General features: G+C 36.3%; 2 protein-coding genes and 1 pseudogene across 4 annotated transcripts in view; 1 reads left to right on the plus strand and 2 right to left on the minus strand.

Annotated features, from left to right (window-relative positions):
* The window catches only part of PJA1 (praja ring finger ubiquitin ligase 1), a 1,335,831-nt gene that overhangs the window by 1,007,253 nt on the left and 310,465 nt on the right, over positions 1-18,113 (minus strand). The gene's annotated exons all lie outside the window — the stretch shown is intronic.
* Positions 1-18,113, plus strand: part of EDA (ectodysplasin A) — a 440,121-nt gene that overhangs the window by 319,239 nt on the left and 102,769 nt on the right. The gene's annotated exons all lie outside the window — the stretch shown is intronic.
* On the minus strand, positions 6,939-7,766 carry LOC126946188 (CCR4-NOT transcription complex subunit 7-like; annotated as a pseudogene).

Raw genomic sequence — 18,113 nt, forward strand, 5'->3', positions numbered from 1 at the left:
TCTACTATAAGGAACAGGAAGAAAAATCATATGATCATATCAATTAATGCAAACAAAGTATTTAACAAAATCCAATACCAATTCACGATTTAAAAAAAAGAAACCCCAACCAACTAGGAGTAGAGGGGAACATCCACAAATTGATAAAGGACATCTACAAAAGTTCTACAGGTAACATCATACTTTATGGTGAAAGACTAAGTGCTTTTCTTCTAAAATCAGGAACAAGATTAGGATGTCTGCTCTCATCATTTCTAGTCAACATTGTGCTAGAGGTTCTAGCCAGTGAAATAAGGAAGCAATAAATAAGAGGCAACCAATTTGGAAAGGAAATAAAACTGTCTTTATATACAGATGACATGATTATCTTTGTAAAAAGTTGTAAGAAATCCACAAAACAACTACCAGAACTGGTAAGTGAATACAGCAAGTTCACAGGATTCAGGGTCATTATTAAAAATCAATTCTATTCCTATATACTAGGAATAAACAATCAGAAATTGGAAATATTAAGAATGGTATTCTTAATAGCATCAAAAATATGAAATATTAAGATGTCAGTTTTCCCAAAATTGATCTATAGATTCAATGCAATTTAACATTTTTATAGGAACTGATAAGCTGATCTGAAAATTTATGTGGAAAGTCGGAGTACCTAGAATATCCTAAACAACTTTGAAAAAAAGAACAAAGTTGGAGGACCTATGCTACCTGATTTCAAGGGTTATTAGAAAGCTACAGTAATCAAGGCATAGTGTTTTTAATATAGACAGTAGATCTAGTTGCAGAATAGTGAGTCAAGAAATAAACCCACACATATATGGTCAAATGATCTGCAACAAAAGTGTGAAGCAATTCAATGGAAAAATTATATTAAAAGACAAAATACAGCGTGGAAGAAAATAATTGCAAATCACATATCCAATAAAGAACTGTTATCAAGAATATATAATCTTTGAAAAATTCAGTAATAAAAAACACACAACTCAATATTTTTAAATGGAGGAAAGAGAGTCAGGCACAATGGTAGGTATCTGTAATCCCAATTACTTGGGAGGCTGAGGTGACAGGATCACTTGAGCTCAGTTTGAAACCAGCCTGGGCAACATAGCCAGATCTTGTCTCTAAAAACAAACAAACAAACAAATTTAAATGGGTGAAGTATTTGAAAAGACACTTCACTAAAGAAGATATATGAAAAGATCATCAACATCATTAGCCATCAGAGAAATGCAAATTAAAGCCATAATGAGAGACTACTACATACCTATTAGAATGATTAAACTTAAAAAGACTGACCATACCAAGTTTTGATGAGGATATGAGAGCCTGAAACTCGCATACACTGCTGGTGGAAATGTAAAATGTAAAATTCACTTTAGGAAATAGTTTGGCAGTTTCTTATAACATGTACTTACCACACAGTATATGTTACCCAACAGTTCTACTCCAAGGTATTTCCTGAGAGAAATAAAAGCATATGTCCACACAAAGACTTGCACACCAATGTCCGTAACAGTTTTATTTGTAGTAACTAAAAACTGGAAACAAATCATCTTGTCCCTCAACAGATAATGGATAAACAAACTCTGTTACATCCATGCAACAGAATACTACTTATCAATGAAAAGGAATGAACTGATACATATTATAACATGATAGAATCTCAAAATAATTATGCTGAGAGAAAGAAGCCAGACAAAGTATACTGTGTGATGCTATTTATATAAAATTCTAGAAAATGAAAACTGATCTATAGTGATAAAAAGCAGATCAGTCATTACCTGGAAATGCAGAGCACATCGGAGACTGGGCTGAGTGGGAAGGGATTACAAAGGAGCATAAGGAAACTTTTGGGGGTGATGGATATCTTTGTTATTTTGATTGTGATGATGGTTTCACAGGTGTACAGATATGTACATACATATGTAAAAACTTAAAAATTATACACTTAAATATGTACAGTTTGTTATATGTCTATAAAACCATAAAAATGATCTCTGGCTGAAAATGAAGCTGGTTATAACTTAATCCAGAGTTTGTGTCAAGTACCAGTGGGTTATAAGAGAAAGGATATACAAGGCTTTGAGGCTAGGGTTAAGGGAAAGAGGCAGGTTAAATAATAGAGACAGGGGCTATTCTTTAGTTGGCTTCTTGCCAGAACTCTTTTTCAGGTAAAGGTTCTGAGAGACTGATTTAAATTTAGTAATGGCAAAAGAAGATTTCTGTTTCAAGGTTACTAATTGGTTTTTAAATTGCCATATGATTATGTTTATATCTTATGAGTATTACATGCACATAGTTTTTAAAAATATGAACTAAGTACCTAAAAGTTTATAATGCAGGCAATGTTTCACTGTTCCAACCCTCCTAATCCTAATCCTCTGAGATTACCTTTCACTCTATTAACTGTTTCTGTTTAGTTCTTCTATTGACTGCTTCCCTATATACTGCTATTTCTTAATTCATCTATTTTAGGCTTTATTAACTTTGTAATTTAATAAATGAGGCTATAACTCACTTATACTATCTCTTGTCCCAATTTAGTTATCATGCTTTTTAGTTCCTCTTTTTTTTTTTTTTTTTTTTTTTTTTTTTTTTTTTTGAGGAATATACTTAGACCTTTATTTCTTGTTTCATAAACTATGGACAGTATCTCTTAGTTCTCTGTAAAAATTAAGAGTTTGTAAAAAGAGGCCATAAGTTCCCTTTATCTCTCTCCCCTACCTACCAATTCTAGTCATTTGTACTTTTAGTTTTTACATTGCCAAGAGTGGTAATGTTTATGTTTTGTTCTACATTTATAATTAACTATCTCTATAATTAAATATCCCGTGCTTTTGTATATTGATTATTTCCAGAAGTTGAAAATCAATATACAGTGTTTATACTATTGTTAATTATTTAAAATTTTTCTCTCTTCTGTCAAGTGTTGATAGTATTACATTTCTTAATTTGTAAAACTTGTTTTTTTCTGGATTTTCTAATTACCTTTATTTTTTCTTGCATTGTCTGCTACATTCATAAGTTTCTCTAATTTCTTAAAGATGGATAGGCGTGGTGGCTCACGCCTATAATCCCAGTACTTTGAGAGGCCGAGGTGGGCAGATCACGAGGTCAGGAGTTTGAGACCAGCCTGGCCAACATGGTGAAACACCGTCTCTACTAAAAATACAAAAAATTAGCTGGGCGTGATGGCGCCTGTAATCCCAGATACTCAGGAGGCTGAGGCAAGAGAATCGCTTGAACCTGGGAGGTGGAGGTTGCAGTGAGCCGAGATCGTACCACTGCACTCCAGCCCAGGTGACAGTACAAGACTCCGTCTAAAAAAAGAGAAAAAAAAAAAAAAGGATAAAATGGTGAATCCTTTTCCTGTCTTTTTCTTGATGCCTCTCTCTTGGAGCCCTCCTTCCTTCCATTCAGACTAAATGTTCCTTAGGCCTACTGTACAGCTGGGACTTACTTTTATTAGTCTTTGTGATCTTAAAATGTCTTTCTTTTGTTATCAGACTCAATTGATAGTTGATTAGGACAAAATTATAGGTTCGAAATAATTTTCTGTCAGAATTTTGAAGGCATTCCTCCATTGTTCTCTCTAAGAGCCAGCGTTGCTGATCAGGTGATCAAACCATTCCAATTCTTGTTCCCGTAACTATTAATGTTTTTCCTCTCTGGAAGCTTTTAGGATCTTTTCTATATCTTTGCTGTTCTGAAATGTCATAATGTGTGTAGGAGCTGAGCAAACTGGTTTAGTACCCCAGATATAAGGCCTGCAACTCAATAAGCCTCACCTATGTAAATAGAGCCATTATACTGGGGGACCTCTAAATTCCAGATAGTAGAGATCTTTGTTTTAGAACATGAATGCCCACATTAGTTACCTCAATTAGACAATTTATTCAATCTCTTTAGAGAATAACCTTCTGATTTTTTTCTTTGCCTTGGGAATCAATGCCTGAATACTAGCAGTTCTATATGCAGTGGAGGAAAATGATTAATATACAGATTTTCAATGAATTTATCATATTTCATTGTCACCCTCTGCCTTACTTGGCATTTCCAATTTTCAAACTTTTCTGTGATCCTACAAGCTGTAAGCCCCCTCTGTCATTTTATCTGCCAATCTTTATCAGCCAGCATCCTATTGAATTTCTGTCTATCAGAAATGTATTGGGATCTCTTTTCCACTGACTCCCTCTACTATTGTCTTCATTATATCTTTTTTATTGTTTAATGTCATTTTTAAAATTTTTTTATTTTTAATTTTTGTGAGTACATAGTAGGTACATATTTATGGGGTACACGAGATACTTTGATACAGGCACACAATGCGTAATAATCACATCAAGGTAAATGCAGTAACCATCACTTCAAGCACTTATCCTTTCTTTGTATTGCAAACAATCCAGTTATACTCTTAGTTTTTTAAAATGTATAATATTTTAAAATGTACAATATTAAAATGTACAATAAATGATTGTTGACTATAGTCACCTTGTTTTGCTATCAAATACGAGATCTTATTCATTCTAACTATATTTTGTACTCTTTAATAATCCCCACTCCCCCACCCATTACTACCCTTCCCAGCCTCTGATAACCATCATTCTACTCTACATCCCCATGAGTTCAATTGTCTTAATTGTTTAGCTCCCACAAATATGTGAGAATATATGAAGTTTGTCTTTCTCCGGCGTCTTTCACTTAACATAATGACCTCCATTTCCCTCCATGTTGTTGCAAATGACAGTATCTCATTCTTTTTATGGATAAATAGTACTGCATTGTGTATGTGTACCATATCTTCTTTATCCATTCATCTGTTGATAGAAACTTAGGTTGCTTCCAAATCTTGGCTATTGTGAATACTGCCACAATAATCATGGGAGTGCAGATATCTCTTTTGATATACGGATGTCCTTTCTTTTGGGTATTTACCTAGCTGATATCCTTTCTTTTGGGTATATACCTAGCAGTAGGATTGCGGGGTCATATGGTAGTTCTATTTTTAGTTTTTTGAGGAACCTCCAAACTGTTCTCCACAGTGATTATTATAATTTACATTCCCACCAACAGTGTACAAGGGTTCCCTGTTCTCCACATCCTCATAAGCATTTGTTATTGCCCGTCTTTTTTTTTTAATAAGAAAACATTTTTAAAGCCTTTATTTACAAAAGCTTTAAAAACAAATAATACCCTCTGTTTTGCAAATAATATTTGTTTCAAAAGGACCACCCAGTTACAGCACTGTAATATCGTGAATAAAGAATGTACAAGGGAGACAAATCAATGTGACTAACATTTGGAGATTTGCCAATATTATTGATTGAAGTATAGGTAATACACATTCTAACTTGTAGTCCATCATTTCAGGGTAGAGTTAATGGTTACCGAAAAGTCTTCCTACATCCTACACATGCTCTGGTCTGGTCACGTGTTCTGCATGGTGAAATATTTCACAGTCTCTTTTGTCAATATATGTAAAATAGATTGCAAAGATATACACAAAAAAATAAACAAGCATTACACTCCTCAGGTAATTTTATTAGCTCTCTATATATATTCTCAAGCATCAAAATGTTATACTTGATTGAAGATTTGTTTCAGAAAATATTTTATCCTTTATTTATGTACTCATATATATATGAGTACATAAAATATATGTTATATATATACATATATATGGATTTTGTTGTTTTGTACCACATCTCTTCATTACTTACCTTTGTAGCAACTATGAAAGCACAATTTTTAACTTCTAATTTAATTTGGTACAAAATATACCTACAGACTTGTTATCTTTGGATTTTAAAAAAATCAATTTGTATAACCAACAAATCAAGAGCATCATAAGTATGGCTACAAAATGAAAAAAAAAAAAAAAAACAAGAGTAAACAGTGATGGAATAAAAATAAGCAGATCAAGGGAAGTGTGCTATCATAAAGTAACTGTAGCTTCAACATCTTGAGTACCAGTTTCCTGGCAGATACGAAATATCCAATCACAAGGGATTTTTCCTGAAGGATGTAAGACTGGTTTGAAAATTCTTCAGTCACAGAGCAGCCTACACATGCCAATTAGAAACTGACAGACACTAGATGTGCTTGGAAGATTAAACACTACGTACAGAAACAGCAGTTACTAAGCTCCTCAGTAGTTTCTTGTCTTTTTTTTTTTTTTTTTTTTTTTAGTATCACTGAATTGACAGTTTGCACAATGAATGTGCTATATTCTGTGGGTCAAAACCGAGTAAATGCTGTGTAAAGTTGGCAGATGGTCATTTTTCCAGCTAAGATCAAGTAAAAACAAAATTTCTGATAAAACAGAGGTTTTGAGTCAGAATCACTCTCCAAAGTACAAAATTGATGGTCCACATTCTCAAATAGCTAAAACTCCTGTAGAATGGAAGGGAGAGACACGAAACAGAGAAATAAATTACAGTCAGTGCTAGTTAATTTAGGAAAAGGGAAAAATAAACCAAACTCCCAAGTAGGTAAAGCTTATCAAAATATTCAGTGATGTAGCTTTCTCCACTCTCTGTCGCACACGCTTGCTAACAAGTATATTAAATTAAGGCCAAATTTAACCTGAATGTGTTTTTTGTTTGTTTGTTTGTTTGTTTTTTGATCTGAGATAGGAACAATCATACTTAGTACTGAAAGGCAGACAATAAAATGGGCCATGAAAGGGTGGGGGGAGGTACTGTCTATTTCTCAAGGGATTCAACCAGAGATAAAACCTATATACAAGCATGTGTGTAGCTTGAAATAAAATAAAAATAAAAGGACTATTTCACGTCATGACTGCTTATTGGCTTCCTCTTCATATGCATTCCCTGTGCCATTCTGTACATAGGGTGATGAATCAGAACCAAGGCCATACATACAAATGACCACAATATTTGTCATTATCAATATGACCTTCAAAGAACATTTCTCTCATTTTGAAAAAGGCCATTCCTGTGAGCAATGAATTAGATCCTGCCTGATGTTGTGGTCCTATCTATTCCAGTTTTAACTGTTCTGCCACCTCCTGTAATCCATCTTTGAGATTTTTGCAGCTCTTCATGAGGTACTTCACATCATAAATGGCAGGTAAAAACAATGGAAGGATCTCAAAGAAGTCAAGTTCTTCTTCAGGCAAGTTAGAGTTGGTCAGGATTTTGATTAAATAGCCAAAGTTGTAACTGCTATGAAATGACAACCATTTGACCCCTTCACAGAGGACCACTCCTGAAGTCATAAGAAGTTCTACAAAGTACTGGGTCTCAATTCCTTCCTCATCATGTTTTTTAAACCGGATACCACGTGTTGTTAGTAGCTCTATAGAGTCCTGGGCATACATGTCCTCCGTCAAATTAAATTTAAAATTAAACTGCCAAGTTGAAGTTCCTGGAGGGTATTCTCCTTGCTCATTCATAAATGTCAGTCCTAGCTGAATTATCTTTAGCAAGTCTACATTACACCGCAATAGTTGGTATTGATAGTCAGCATTGCTCCTGAATTCCCCAGTGGGTCTTGCAACCACACCTGGAAACTCAAGTGTCCATAGCAATGTAATTATATTTTTGGATAACTTGACGAATTTTCATCATCTCTTCATCCACGTTGCAAGCCCAAACTTCACAAATTCTTTGGCTATAATCCACAGTTGCTGCTGGCATAGTGAGGGCACAAGGGAGTATAGATGCCAAGCATCAAAATGTTATGCTTGATTGAAGATTCGTTTCAGAAAATATTTTATCCTTTATTTATGTACTTGTGTCGCTGAGCTTGCGCTCCTCCTCTTCCCCTCGCCATAGAGACAGTACCCAGCGGCAGTGGCAGTGGTGGGTACCCCATAGACACCTCTCGCCCAGCAAGGGGGAAAGGTGAGCAGGAGCTGCACCACACCATGCTGCGCCATCGCTTTTCACACTCTCCATCTTTTGAATAAAAGTTAAAATGGATAAAGGCCATTTTCACTGGGGTGAGATGATATCTCATTGTAGTTTCAATTTGCATTTCTCTGATGATCGATGATGTTGAGTACCTTTTAATATGCTTCTTTGCCATTTGTATGTCTTCTTTTGAGAAATGTCTATTCAGATCTTTTGCTCATTTTAAAATCAAATTATTAGATTTTTTTTCCTATAGAGTGGTTTGAGCTCCTTATATATTCTGGTTATTAATCTCTGTCAGATGAGAACTTTGCAAATACTTTTTCCCATTCTGTGGATTATCTCTTAATTTTGTGGATTGTTTCCTTTGCTATGTAGAAACTTTTTAATTTGATATGCTCCCATTTGTCCATTTTTGCTTTGGTTGCCTGTGCTTGTGGGATATTAAATTTTTGCCCAGTCCAATTTCCTGGAGTTCCCTCAATTTTTTTCTATTAGTGTCATAGTTTGAGGTCCTAGATTTAAGTCTTTAATCCATTTTAATTTTATCTTTGTGTACAGTGAGAGATAGGGGTCTAGTTTCATTCTTTTGCAAATGGATATCTAGTTTTCCCAGCACCATTTACTGAAGAGATTGTCTTTTCCAAATGTATGTTCCTGGAACCTTTGTCAAACATGAGTTCACTGTAGATGTATGGATTTATTCCAGGGTTCTGTATTCTGTTCCATTAGTCTATGTGTCTCTTTTAATGCCAGTACCATGCTGTTTGGGTTGCTATAGCTCTGTATTACAATTTGAAATCAGGTAATGTGATTCCTCCAGTTTTGTTCTTTTTGCTCAGGATAGCTCTGGCTATTCTGGGTCTTTTGTGGTTCTATATACATTTTAGAATTTTTTTTATTTCCATGAAGAATGTCATTGATATTTTGATAGGGATTGCATTGAATCAGTAGATAGCTTGAGGTACTATGAATATTTAACAATATTGGTTTTTCTAATCCATGAACATGGAATATCTTTTCCACTTTTTGTGTGTCCTCTTCAATTTCTTACATCAGCATTTTATAGCTTTCATTATAGAGATCTTTCACTTCTTTAGTTAAGTTTATTCCTAGGTATTTTATTGTATTTGTGGCTGTTGTAAATGGAATTACTTTCTTAATTTCTTTTTCAGATTGTTTGCTGTTGAAATATAGAAATGCTATGTTGATTTTTTTTATCCTGCAACGTTACTGAACTTGTTTATCAGTTCTAATCGTTTTTTTGGTGGAGTCTTTAGTTTTTTCCATGTATAAGATCATTTCATCTACAAATAAAGATAATTCAACTTTATCCTTTCCAATTTGCGTGCCCTTTATATCTTTCTGTCATCCAATTGCTCTAGCCAGGACTTCCAGTACTGTCTTGAATAACAGTGGTGAAAATGGGCATCTTTGTCTTATTCTAGATCTTGGAGGAAAGGCTTTCAGTTTTTCCCTATTGAGTATGATACTAACTGTGGTTCTGTTATATGTGACTTTTATTGTATTGAGGTATGTTCTTTCTAAACCCAGTTTGTTGAGGGTTTTTATGATGAACAGATGTTGAATTTTATCAAACTCTTTTTTCAGCATCAGTTGAAATGATCATATCATTTTTGTCCTTCATTCTGTTGATATGATGTATCACATTGATTGACTTGCATATGTTGAGCCATCCTTGCATTCCTGGGATAAATGCCACCTGGTCACAGTGAGTGATCTTTTCAATGTGTTGTTGAATTCAGTTTGCTAGTATTTTGTTGAGGGTTTTTGTATCAATGTTTATCAGGGATATTGGCTTGTAGTTTTCTTTTTTTTGATGTTTTTGTCTGGTTTTGGTATCAGGGTAATACTGGCCTTATAGAATGAGTTTGGAAGTACTCCCTCATTCTCTGTTTTTTGGAATAGTTTGAGAAGGATTGATATTAGTTCTTTTTTAAATGTTTGATAAAATTGAGCACTGAAGCAATTGGGTCCCAGGCTTTTCTTTGCTGGGAGATGTTTTATTACAACTTAAATCTCATTATTTGTTATTAGTCTGTTCAGGTGATGGATTTCATCATGGTTCAATCTTGGTAAGTTGTATGTGTCTAGGAATTTACTCATTTCTTCTAGATTTTTCAATGTATTGGCATACAGTTGCTCATAATAGCCTATAATGATCTTTTGTATTTCTTCAGTGTCAGTTATAATGTCTCCTTTTTCATCTCTAATTTTATTACTTTAGGTTTTCTCTCTTTTTGTAGTTAGTTGGGCTAAAGGTTTGTTGATTTTGTTTTGTTTATCTTTTGATAAAAACTTTTCATTTTATTGATCTTTTGTATTTTTATTTCAAATTTCTACTCTGGCCATTATTATTTCTTTTCTTCTACTAATTTTGAGTTTGCTTTGCTCTTGCATTTCTGGTTCTTTTTTAACTTTTCTGAGTACATAGTAGGTGTATATATTTGTGAGTTACATGAGGTTTTTTGATACAGGCATGCAGTACATGTTAATCACATCATGGTAAATGGGGTATCCATTTCCTCAAACATTTATCCTTTATGTTACAAACAATACCATTATGCTATTTTAGTTAGTTTTCAATGTGCAATTAAGTGCAATTCTAGTTCTTTAAGATACACCATTAGGTTGTTCATTTGAAATTTTTCTATTTTTTTATTGTAGGTGCTTATTGTTATAAACTTTCCTCTTAGTACTGCTTTCACTGTATTCCATAGGTTTTTGTATGTTGTATTTCCATTTTCATTTGCTTCAAGAAATTTTTTAATTTCCTTCTTAATTTCTTCATCGGCCCACTGGTCATTCAGGAGTATATTGTTTAATTTCCATGTGTTTGTATAGTTTCCAAAATTCCTCGTTATTGGTTTCTAGTTTTATTCCATCGTGGTCAGGGAAGATACTTGATATTATTTCAAGTTTTTGAATATTTAAAGACTTCTCTTGTGGCCTAACATATGGTCTATCCTTGAGAATGATCCATGTGCTGAGAAGAAGAGTATATACTTTGCAACCATTGGATGAAATGTTCTGTGAATATCTATTAGGTCCATTTGGTCTATAGTGCAGATTAAGTCTGATGTTTCTTTGTTGATTTTCTGTCTGGATGATCTATCCAATGCTGAAAGAGAAGTGTTGACGTCTCCAGCTATTACTGTCTTGGGGTCCATCTCTCTCTTTAGCTCTAATAATATTTTTTTTATATATCTGGGTCCTCCAGAGTTGGGTGCATATATATATTTAAAATTGTTATATCCTCTTGTTGAATTGACCCCTTTATCATTATATAATGACCTTCTTTGTCTCTTTTTATAGCTTTTGTCTTGAAATATATTTTGTCTGCTATAAGTATAGCTATTCCTGCTAATTTTTTTGTTTCCATTGGCATGGAATATCTTTTTCCATCCCTTTATTTTCAGTCTATGTGTGTCTTTATACATGAAGTGTGTTTCTTGTAGGCAACAGATTATTGGGTCTTGATTTTTTATCTACTCAGCCACTCTATTTTTTTTATGTTATTATTGAGAAGTAAAGACTTACTCCTGCCATTTTATTACTTGTTTTATATTTTTGTGGTCTTCTCTTCCTTCTTTCCTTTCTTCCTGTCGTCCTTCTAGTGAAGGTGATTTTCTCTGATGGTATCATTTAATTTCTTGATTTTGATTTTTTGTGTATCTGTTGTATTTTTTTACTTAAGATTACCATTATGCTTGCAAATAATATCTTATAACCATTTATTTTAAACTGATGACAACAATGATTACATATACAAACAAACTAACAAGCAAAGAGAAAACTAATAGAAACTCTACACTTTAACTTCATCCCCCCACTTTAAAACCTTCTTTTCTATTTATGTCTTATTTTATTGTCTGTCTTGAAAGGTTGCTGTAGTTATTATTTTTTATTGGTTCTTCATTTAGTCTTTATACTTAGGATAAGAGTCATTTGCACACCAGAGTTACAATGTTATAATATTCTGTGTTTTCCTGTGTACTTACTATTACCAGTGAGTTTCATATGTGCAGGTGGTTATTTATTACTTATTAATGTTCTTTTCTTTCTGATCGAAGTACTCCCTTTAGCATTTTTTGTAGGACAGGCCTTGTGTTGAAATCCCTCACTTTTGTTTGTCTGGGAAAGTCTTTATTTCTCCTTCACGTTTGAAGGAGATCTTCACTGAATATAGTATTCTAGGGTAAAAGGTGTTTTTTTTTTTTTTCCTTCAGCACTTTAAATATGTCATGCCACTCTCTTCTAGTCTGTAGGGTTTCCACTGAGAAGTCTGTTGCCAGATGTATAGAGCTCCATTGTTATGTTATTCGTTTTTTTTCTCTTGCTGCTTTCAGGATCCTTTCTTTATCCTTCACCTTTGGGAGTTTGATAATTAAATGCTATGAGGTAGTCTTTTTTGGGTTAAATCTGCTTGGTATTCTATAACCTTCTTATACTTGAATATGGATATCTTTCTCCAGGTTTGGGACATTCTCTGTTATCCCTTTGAAGAAAGTTTCTACCCTGATCTCTCTCTATCTCTTCTTTAAGGCAAATAACTCTTGTATTTGCCCTTTTGAGGCTATTTTCTAGATCCTGTAGGCATGCTTCATTTTTTGTATTCTTTTTTCTTTTGTCTCCTCTGACTGTGTATTTTCAAGTAGCCTGTCTTCAGGCTTACTAATTTTTGCTTCTGCTTGATCAATTCTGCTAGTAAGAGACTCTGATGCATTCTTCAGTATGCCAATTGCATTTTTCAGCTCCAGAATTTCTTCTTTATTCTTTTTGTTTCAATCTCTTTGTTAAATTTATCTGATAGGATTCTGAATTTCTTTTCTGTGTTAGCTTGGATTTCATTGAGCTTCCTCAAAACAGCTATGTTGAATTCTCTGAGAAGTCACATATCTCTTTTTCTCCAGGATTGGTCACCAATGCCTTATTTAGTTCATTTGGTAAGGTCTTGATGCTTGTGGATATTCATCAATGTCTGGGCACCGAACAGTTAGGTATTGACTAGTCTCCACAGTCTAGGTGTATTTGTACCCATCCTTCTTGGGAGAGCTTTCCAGGTATTTGAAGGGACTGGAGTGTTGTGATCTAAGTCTTTGGTCACTGCAGCTTTAGGGCCACCCCAAGCCCAATAATGCTGTGGCTCTTGCAGACTCATAGAGGTACCACCTAGATGGTCATGGGTAAGATCTGGGAGAATTCCCTAAATCACCATACAGAGACTCTTGCTCTCTTCCCTTACTTTCCCCCAAACAGAGTCTCTGTCTCTATGCTGAGCTGTCTGAGGCTAGGAGAGGGGTGACATAAGCACCACTGTGGCCACCACCACCTGGACTGTGCTGGATCAGACCCAAAGCCAGGATAGCACTGAGTCTCACCCCAGGCTGTGGTGACCACTGCCTGGCTACTGCCTATGTTCACTCAAGGCCCAAGGGCTCTACAATCAGCAGGTGGCAAATCTAGCCAAGCTTATGATATTCTCTTCAGGGTGGCAAGTCTCCCTGGCCCCAGACAGGTCCAACGATGCCATCCAGGAGCCAGGACATGGAGTCAGGAAGCATAGGAACCTACTTGGTGCTCTATTCTACTGTGGCTGAGCTGACACCCACAGTGCAAGACAAAGCCCTTCACATTCTTCCTTCCCCTTTCCTCAAGCAGAAGAGTCTCTCCCTGTGGCTACCACTGCCTCAGGCCCGTGGCGAGTACTACCTGGCTATTGCCAGTGTTCACTCAAGGCCCAAGAGTCTTTAGTCAGCTTGTGGTGAATGCTGCCAGGCCTGGGACTCTTCCTTCAGGGCAGTGGGCTCCCCTATGGCCCAGGACAGGTCCAGAAATGCCATCCAAGAGCCAAGGCCTAGAATTTGGGACCCCAAGAGCCCACTTGGTGCTCTACCCCACTGTGGCTGAGCTAGGACCTAAGCTGTAAAACAAAGTCCCTTTTACTCTTCCCTCTCCTTTTGTCAAGCAAGAGGATTCTCTCATAGCCACCACAGTTGGGAATGTACTGGGCCACACCTGAAGCCAGCACAGCTGAATCTCACACAAGGCCTGTGGTGAGTACTGCCTGGCTACCACTGCTGGTTTTTCAGGGGCCAAAGGCTCTTCAGTCAGCAGGTGATGGATTCTGTCAGGACTGGATCCTTCCCTTCATTGCAGCAGGTTCCCTTCTGACCCAGGGCGTGTCTAGAAATGTCATCCAGGAGCCAGGGCCTGGAACGGGAGCCTTAGGACTCTGCCTGGTACCCTATTCTACTGTGTCTGAGCTGGCATCCAACTTTCAAGACAAAGTCCTCTTTATTCTCCCCTCGCCTCTCCTCAAGAAAAAGGAAGGAATCTCTCCTGGAGTTCTGAGCTGCACTGCTTTTGGTTGAGGGAGGGGTGATGCAAGCACTCCCTTGGCCACCCCAGCTGATATATCACTAGATTGCATGCATTCCAAGCCACTGTCTCCAAACCCAGCACAGCACTAGGACTTGCCAAGGAATTGTTGTCCTTGCAGCCTAGACTGCCTTTCAAGTTTATTTAGAACCCCAAAGCACTTTAGCCTGCAGTGTTAGGGCTTGCCAGAACTTGGATTCCAACCACTGGGATGGACAGTTCTCCTCTGGCTAGCACTGGTCTAATGTTCCTTCGGTGGTTGCCAGCTGAGTTCTGCCCCAGGTTGCTTTCCGCTGTGACAGGGCAGCACCGAGTTTCAATGCAAAGTCACAGTCACTGTGCTCTCCCTCCCCAAAGTGCAGATTCTCTCTGTGCTTCATGGCCACTGTCTGGGGATGGGTGAGAGGTAGCATAGGTGGCTTAAGACTGTCTTTCCTACCCTTTTCAGTGCCTCTTTCCTTAATATGATATTAAAACTAGGTACCATGATCACTCATCTGATTTTTGGTTCTTATTTAGATGCTTTTTTGTATGAATTTTGTTCAGTTTGGTGTTCCTGCAAGGGGGATGATCACTGAAGGCTTTCATTTGGCCATCTTGCTCCACCTCCTCCACCTCTGTTTGTTTAATGTCATTTTAATGGGATCTTGGGAGATAGAGGGGCTAAAACTGTTTGGTTAGTCAGTTACCTTGATGCAGATGACTATATACTTGTTAAATTTTAAAGTTTATGGAGTTTCTGTGGATTTTTTGGAAAATATTTGTAATTAGGAGCAATCAGGTATGAACTGGACAAACCTACATTGTTTATCCATTTATAGAAATCAGAGGATTCGTTAGAGTTAAAGCTCTGTGAAAGAGATTAGTACAAAGCATTGAAATCTAATTCTCCATTGCTCCATGGAAAGATATCGTTAGTCCCTAATACTAACAATCAAACAATGAATATGCATAAAATTGACTCTAATGAATAGGGTATTTTGCTATACTTCATTTCATTTGTTTATATTTTATCCTAATTTCTTTTTGAGTGGGTTGCTCCATTGAGATACTATACAAAATATTCATGAGACAACACTTAACATACTTTCTTCACTCACTTTCATGGTCACAAGCAAGAGTCAGGAATTTTCCTCTAAGAAAATGACATTTCCATAGACACCCTAATGCTGGATTCCAGTCAGTAGCCATATTGAAAAAAATTGTCTCTCAAGACATTTGTCTTTCAGTTTTACAGCCACTGAAATACTATTGGCCTGCCATGATGTCACATAATGAATTATTTTGTATTTATCCGAAGGGAGGCCCTGGAACACACTTGGACACATGAGGCACTAAAATGCCAAGCTAACAGAGAACAGCATCGCAGCTTTGGATTTGTCTAATCTCACAGTGGTCTTGCTGGTCTCGTAGTTTTCTTACCAGTCCTTTTATGCCCTTGGTGATTCTAGTGTTATAGTCTTTAAAATCCTGAATTTGTGTCCCAGGCCCTTTACTGTTTTTCCCAATTCTCAGGTTTGTTTCAGGCATTTATTACAGACTAAATCCTTGCGGATTAACCTGCCTGCCCCTAAGATACCTGTATCTTAAACTGTTCTTTGAATTCAATCTGCTGTGCTTATAGCCTATCCTTCTTGACCTTTTCCTCTGAAGTTACTTACTGATCTCTGAGATTCACTTTCTATACTCACATTCCTGTGAGCCAGTCCTGGATTAATGATCCACTGGCCACATATCTGCGTTCATATCCTTGTTATCTACCCAAGCCCATGAGTCTATTTGGACCATTGTTTCTAGTCTTTCATTATCTGAGCCCTAGTTATAACAGTTGAACTCTAGTCTACAATGTATTTCAATATCAATGTAAACTGAATATCACTCATCATTCCTTAAAATTTTTCCCATTACTTAATTTTTTTATAATATTTGGAACATTTTTGCCTTCTCAGAATCAATAGTCATCTGTTTCTTAATTTGCTTCTTACTTGTATCCTATTCCCCTCCCCCAAGTTCTGACTGTTGCAACTCTCTTTTCACTAACTACCTCACTTTTATCCTTCCTTCATATTTATCTTGAATGTTGTAGTCAGATGTGGCTTAGGGGTAGTTTATGTGGTTTAAGTCTCCATTGGCAGCAGAATGGATTTCGTAGAATGCTATTAATAGTGAAATTTTGGACAAGGAGAAAAAAAAAATCCTAGTTTAAATGTATTTCTCAGGCAATGTCATTTTAGTCATAAACGCTACTCTAACTTGTGCTAATCCAACTTCATAAAGGTAAATTGCAACATCATTATCAAATGTTTAAGAGCCATTTAACAATTCACAATTAAGAGGTTGTGTTTCAGCTAATGTTTTCTGAATCCAGAGCTCATTTAATTTATAAACTCACAACTGATTGCCTTTAGTGATTTCCAGGTACTGCAAGTGGAAGAGTATGTTTTTCTCTTTATGTGCCAAAGCACCTTTCACTTTAGAAGTACGAGAAATTACAAAATAAATAAGCACACACTTCCAAGGGAAGGCAGTGTCATCCAGTATATATAGTTGCCCTTCCTTTTATTCAAAGATGTCACTACTGATCTCATCCACTCTCATGTGGAGCAAAGACTAAATCTTCAACCAAAAGTCCTTTCTATATGACGTACATACAAACCATTTTTTAATTTGTGTCTGCAGCTGCTACTTGTAGAGCCTGTCACTGTATGTATTTCTGTGTTTTACTTGTGGTCAGCTGAAAGCCTTTGCTCAAAAAGTTCAAAGAATCCATATTGTTGCATTCTAAGCTGGTCTCTGCTGCTGTTTTCCCCAGCAGCCCACAGCTATGTTAATGTTATTTGGAGCTATTCTTGAATTCATCCTTTAGAGTATTTCTTATGCCACGCCTGCTTGTGGTTATGCCATAAAGCTCACCATACCAAAGATGCTTGGGTTTCCTTCTGCCATTGTATCTCTACACATGTCAGCAAGGAACAGTGATTTAATGCTGATAGACCAGCTGACTTCCAGAATCTCAGTAGTAGTCATTCCCCTCTTACCATTTTACATTAAGCATGACTCTGACTCTGACAATAAAACAGTTCACCAAGTAGATGTGATATCTGTGGTGGGTGTACATTTCAAAGTCATACAAAAGCTGGACCCAACTTATATTTTCCGTTGATGAGGATCAATTCAGTAAGCTTTTAGTTTTTCAACTCTGTTCTGGATGTTAGAAATCAAGCTAAACCTAGGAAACAAAAAGTCAGGGCAGGGGTACATTTTCCCTCTTTGCATTAATAGTTATATGTGTCTAATAACTCATCTTTCTCCTTGATGTACATCTTAAATAGATTTCACCCTGTCCAGAGGACAAGTACACACTGGTTCTGGGCCCACAAATATACCTGCCATTGAGGAGCTTACTACCTATGGGGGAAGAAAAATTACAATTAAGATATATAAGGCATTATTTGATAAATGTGAGGCGATCTGTTCTGCCCCAAAATGGGATCTAAGAAAAGCCAGAGATTGAACTGGTCTGTAGTACAATTTCACACTGGTGCCATTCCATGGTAATCTTCCCAAGTAAAAATAGTTTTTTATTTTCCTTTCTACTTTGTAGTTACTTGCATTGTTGGGCAGTGATTTTTAAGTCAAACTGCCTAGGAAGCAAAATTCAGTGACTGCTTTTAGCTCTATGTGATGAAAAAATGTTGGTTGTGTTTTGATTCCACATTTAGCCTTACTCCATAATTTCAGTCATCCTCTGACATATCTACAAGACATGCCAATCCCTGGCACTCACATCAGAGATGTCCAAGATGCCAGTTTCATTTGGCATTTGGCCTG

The sequence above is a fragment of the Macaca thibetana genome, chromosome X (assembly GCF_024542745.1).
Source record: "Macaca thibetana thibetana isolate TM-01 chromosome X, ASM2454274v1, whole genome shotgun sequence".
In the NCBI taxonomy this organism is placed as follows: domain Eukaryota; kingdom Metazoa; phylum Chordata; class Mammalia; order Primates; family Cercopithecidae; genus Macaca; species Macaca thibetana.